Below are 6,321 nucleotides of genomic sequence, written 5' to 3'. Positions count from 1 at the left end.
GACAGAGATTCTCACAGGGTGGCAGTGAACTGGACTTGTGTCATGGTCACTGATGACAGTAAGGAGGCCCACTGCAACACCATTAAGCTCTGGCTCATCAGACTCGTCTTGAATCAATGAAAAAGAGATACTAATCACAGATGACATATAATTTATCTTTCTTTAACCAAGTCCCATTGAAATCCAATACCTCTTTCACAAGGGAGACCTGGGTCTCACTGTAAGAGGTGAAAAACATAAGATCCATGTTCTGCACACATGAATTAGCCAAATTACCAGAGAATCTAAGTGGTGTGAGATAGACTGAAACCAAGCTAAAGGACATTTACAAGAAAATGTTTTACTGAACATTGAACAAAACGCCAATACAGTTCCTTTGTAGTGAGGAGAAAGAAAACAGACCATACACAAAGACTGTATGGGTAGACTAAACAAAGGTAAGTCCTAAAAATGTTAGTATTTTGATGAAACTGTTTACATAATACACAGTAGAATCTGTTAATGACTTAAGGAGACTTAAGTCTGAGAAGAATGTCCTCGCGCAGATACATAGGATGGTCGTGGAGAACAGTGGTGTGCTTGGTGTGGATGTCATGGATTTCTAATTCAGATAAAAACAGAATTGTATATACTGAAGAGTTTACTGAACAAAGCTTATTTTAAACAGTCCAATCAGACCATATGTCCACAAATAACCTGTTCACATCTTTAATGCAATCAGACAAATGGAAAACACAAAGTGGACTAATTGCAAAATTCACAAAGCTCATTTGAATCATTGAACCAGTTCAACGTTCCACTGGTTCAACCTATGAAATGTGTAATAATCTATTTACCTGTTCATTGTGGATTTTTAAAATTTCAGCCAGAGCATCTGCTGTCTTCCCAGTTTTTGATGCCTTCTGTCTGAATAAGGTCATCAGTTGAGGAAGATGGCGATCAAGCTCAGCATAGAATGTGTTGGGCAGGTTCTGATTCGTAATCCGCTGGAACTCTGCATACAACTACATTGACATAACAGCAGGAGGAGAATACATCAACATTAAAAAAAAAAAGTTAAATTTGAAGAATCTAGCACACATTTATAAAGCAGAAAATGAGTAATGAGTAAGAACCACAATTTTCACTTTAAAAGAGAGAACTGATCCATATTACCTCAGACTCTATTTTGAGAGCAGGCCAGAGGTCCATGAGCTTGTTCACTGGTGGGCAGGACATCACTATGGTCTGTCGGCGAAGGGGAAATGTGGTCTCCATCATCTTTCTAATGAGCGGCAGATTCTTCTCAGTCTTCTTCAACCATTTTTGCAAGCAAATACAAAGTTAAGTAAAATATGATCTGTGCAGTGCCAACGGTTAAATATCAATTAGGAAGATGGTATTTATGAACAGAACACATTCATGAATTGTTGACTTGAATACGGCAAAAAGCTTTATTTTGATCAAACAGACAAGTAGAATAAACGATAGAGCCAGACCGATATATCGGCTGGCCGATATTATCTGCCGATATTAGGCATTTTCCAAACTATCGGTATCTGCATTTATAATGGCCGAAAAATGAATATTTAAAAAATAAAATAAAATAAATAACTACAAATTACTAATGTTAAGGAAATCTGTTCATGTTTTGTTACGCGTTTCTGGATTTATTTATTTTTTAATATATATCGCCCAATATATCGGAATATTGGATTTTTAAATCACCAAATATGAGTCACGTAGGACCGCGGAGGGAGATGGTTGCCTAGAACGTTCCTCCCTATTAAAATTCTCCTATTTTCATGTACATTCGATAATTAAAGCCTATATTTTAAGTTACAATGAAGTGTAAAGTGTAGCTAGTATCACAAGTGTGTGCGAGTGCGGGTGTATATTCCGCATATTTTCCCTCTCCTCATGGCAAATACGTCGAAGAGTAGAACAGCTAAGCAAGGAATAAACTATGCTAGCATGTCTAGCGGTGCTACATCCAAGACAGGATCCAATTCAGCCAGTGTTCCCAGTCTTGTAACAGATGCTATAGTCAGACTTCAGGCTACTTTAAAGAAAACAATGCATGAGATGGCTCAGGTTAGTGGGATACTTAAAGGTGCTCTAAGTGATGTGACATGATGTTTTTAGGCTACAACAGTTTTTGTCACATACAGCAAACATCTCCTCACTATCCGCTAGCTGCCTGTCCCCTGACCACACTGTAAAAAACGCGGTCTCTGTAGACAGCCCAGGCTCCACAAACAGCAACAAAAACAAACTGTGCCAACCTGCACAACGAACCATAACAAACAGTGTTCCAGCCAATAACCGACAAGAAGGAGTTAGTTGAGTCATGAATACGCATTGCGGAAGTAGCCTACGTGCTAACGCTGCTGCAGTGATGGCTCAACCAGCTCCTTCTTGTCGGTTATTGGCTGGAACACTGTTTGTTATGGTTCGTGGGGCAGGTTGGCACAGTTTGTTTTTGTTGCTGTTTGTGGAGCCTGAGCTGTCTACAGAGACTGCGTTTTTAACAGTGTGTTCAGGGAACAGGCAGTTAGCGGATAGTGAGGAGATGTTTGCTGTATGTGACGAAAAATGTTGTAGCCTAAAAACCGCGTCACATTACTTAGAGCACCTTTAAAGAGCTACAAGAGTTTCCCAAGTTAAGAGAGTAAAAGCTAAAACTAGCATGGACATTACAGCCAGGGTTCAAAATTAGCACCATTTACTAGCCAAATGCCGGTAAAATATGCAAGTGGATGGTAGATTTGCTTCACTCACCATCCAAAAAAACAATGGTAATCTATTGAGTGGCTGGTAAAATGTGAACATTCACTAGCGGTTTGGCTGGTGGACGAAAAAGTACATTTTTAAACCTGATTACAGCCATATGTGAAAGACTGGACGAAGCGGACGATTGAATTATGGACTTGGAAACTGAAAATATCAGGCTGGCCAGTGAATTACAGAAAAGAGCAAAGCATTGTGAGGAATTGGAGAGAGCCATGCAAAATGCAGAAAATTAGGATTAAAGGAAAAGGAGGGTGAACATTTGAGGGAGCTAACTCGTCAGCTCATTGATGACGTTCTGGGAGTGAAGCTAGCTGACAATGAGCTACAACGGGTGTATGGACCAGGGCCATTTCGGACAGATGAGGAGTCCACTCCACGACTGGTCTTTATGAGATTTCATTCTCTACTGGAGAGGGATCGAGTGATGGCCGCCGCTAGGAGGAAATACAAGAGCAAGACTACGCTGAAATGGGAAGAGGCCAGGATCTCAATCTTTCCGGACGCGACAAAAGCCGTGGCTGAGAAGAGGAGGACATTCACTGACACGATGGACATTCGATTTACACTCGCCTACCCAGCAAAACTTTTCTTTACTTGGAAGGGGAAGAAAATTACTTTTGAAGACCATAAGAAAGCACTACAATTCCTTAACAAGGAGACAGAAGGCCCGGAGTGACAGTGGGTAGGCTTGTTTTCTTAATGCAAACGTGCAGTCTGTGGATGACAGGTCTTTCAAGTAATACATGACTGCATCAGTGCTAGTTGGTCAGTGCTATTGGCTTGAGAATTAACCTGTTTTTTTTTTCCCTTCTGTTTTTCTTTTTTATCTAAGCAAGCCACTTTCAAAATAATTTTCATAGATTTGCTATTATCATTTGTAATTACTTAGTAGGTAACAAGAATATGACCAAAGTTTTTTTTTTTTTGGTGACTCCGGTGTGGACCATTTCTGTTGATATGTAGCCTGGTTGACACCAGACCCTTCTCAGTTGTAACTGAGAGTGGGTCTGGGGAAGGTTCATTGATAGTTCATTTCCAAAGGGGCGTCACCAACAGACACCGCTCAAATGCCTCTGGGCGCATTGGATAGTCCAACCAATCAGACCAACGATCTGGGTGACGCTGTTCTTCGGTAGCCGTCATGTTGAATGTAAACAAAAAGCTGCTCACTGCTCGCCGTCCCTGCGCTATCGTCGTTGCGTAAAGCCCGCCTCAATGGTTGTGATTGGTGTAAAGCCCGCCTCAGCAGTTGTGATTGGTGCCTCGATTTCGGGGACATTGGAAATGGGTTTGAATGGGCTCTTCGCCAGACAGACTTGCAGAGCAAATCTCAAATTTGGCGGAAGTTCGTCAGGGTTTACCCAGGCTAGTTGATATAGGCTAGGGCTTAAATATTTGGGTTAGGAGGGTTGAAAGGTAGCCATTGGATAAGCGCCTCATGGACCAGATCAAGGGAGGGGTTTCCCCCATGGAGCTGGATGGACAGATTTCATGGGGGACTGTGGACGAAGATAGGGTGGTAGTGTTATTTACCCTAGGTTCAAGGGTATGTTCATGTTGGAGTGTGTTGTTGTTTGACAGTTTATGGGCTTTTGTTTTTGAAGATGCTGTCTACTATTTAATTTTTTTCCCTTGTCTATGACTACACAGGGTAATAGTAACAGTCATATTAGAGCAATTTCCTGGAATGTAAATGGGACACAGAATCCTACCAAGTTGAAAAAATGTCTGCTGTATCTTAAATCAAGACAAGCAGATGTGACGCTTTTACAGGAGACTCATATGAGAAACTCAGAAGCATTGGAACTCCAAAAGGGCTGGGTGGGCCATGTCTTTCATAGCTCATTTGATAGTAAGAAACAAGGTGTCGCAATACTTGTGCACAAGAAACTGAAGTTTGTTTTGCTTAAGGAGCACAAAGATGACGAAGGGAGGGTTGTCTGTATTGAATCTGTAATCAATGGAAGGAAAATTGACATATGTAATATCTATGCCCCTAATGAGGATGACCCTGAATTTTTTCACAAAACCAATGCACTTCTTGGGACATTGGATGATGGATGTACAATACTTGGAGGGGACTTTAATCAGACGCCAGATCCTGTATTGGATAGATCTAGGTATTCTCAGACACCATCTAAGGGTCGAGTAGCATTGTGTCAACTCTAGGAGGATCTTGGTATGGTCGACATTTGGAGACTGATGAATCCTAATAAGAGGGAATATACCTTTTACTCACATAATCATAAATCACACAGTAGAATGGATTATTTTGTAATTTCTAAAGACCTGGTTAAATCAGTAATTGATAGCACAATAGGTGTCATAGCACTAACTGATCATGCAACAGTAGAGCTGTGTGTATCTATTTGCATGGAAAAAATCAAAAGTAATAGGTGGAGACTCAATGTATCTCTCTTACAAAACACAGTATTTAAACAGTCACTTTCAGAAGATCTTACAAACTTCTTTCAGATTAATACTGGTTCTGTCTCAAAACTGGGCACAGTGTGGGAGGCTTCAAAGGCATTTATCAGAGGCAAAATCATTGCTGAAGCATCAAAAAGGAAGAAACAAGATAGGGTGACAATCAGTCAGCTGGAGGATAAGATAAAACAAAACGAGAGAGAACTGTCCGAAAGCTATAGTGAAGATTTGTTGAAACAGGTGTGTGAGCTGAAGTATAGCCTAAATTATATATACTGCAAGAAGGCGGAGTATGCAATGTTCTGGCTTAAGGCCAGCTTCTACGAAAGTGGAGAGAAGGCTGGCAAACTGTTGGCTAGACAACTGAAAAAACGGGAGACTGCAAGTGCAATTCCTGGTATTAGAGGAAGTACTAGAAAGATAGTTACCTCAGCTAAGTAAATTAATCAGGTGTTTGTGGACTTTTACAAAACTCCCTACACATCGGATACAGTTTTTGACTCTGAAAAGTTGGAAAAATGGTTTTCCAGGATCCAGCTCCCTAATCTGTCGCCAGAACAAGTGTAACATTTGGAAGCTCCAATTAGAGAGGAGGAGGTTAGAAAAGCCATTCAGTCAATGCAGTCAGGTAAAGCTCTGGGATTAGATGGTTTTCCTGGTGAGTATTACAAGTTATTGATATTCTAGCGCCTGTCTTAACAAAGGTGTACTCAGAGTCATTATCAGCTGGTCAGCTGCCTAACACTCTGAATGAATCAGTCATTTCTGTCATTCTTAAGAAGGGAAAGGATTCTCTAGATCCGGGTAGTTACCGGCCCATTAGTCTGGCTAATGTAGACTATAAAATTCTCACTAAAGTTCTGGCTACGTGGCTCGAAAAGATTATTCCTTATATTATAGACCCAGATCAGGTGGGTTTTGTAAAGGGAAGGTCTTCCTCTGACAATTTGAGACATCTACTCCACCTTATGTGGCAAAACAGAGAGGCTGATGAACCTCTTTAGATGCAGAGAAGGCCTTTGATACTTTGACTTTTTTCAATATATTAAGAGGCGCAAAACAAGGAGACCCTCTCTCTCCACTATTGTTTATTTTATTTCTTGAGCCACTTGCAATTGTAAG

Source organism: Sander lucioperca, chromosome 21 (assembly GCF_008315115.2).
Source record: "Sander lucioperca isolate FBNREF2018 chromosome 21, SLUC_FBN_1.2, whole genome shotgun sequence".
Lineage (NCBI taxonomy): Eukaryota > Metazoa > Chordata > Actinopteri > Perciformes > Percidae > Sander > Sander lucioperca.
This window is presented reverse-complemented; position numbering follows the sequence as displayed.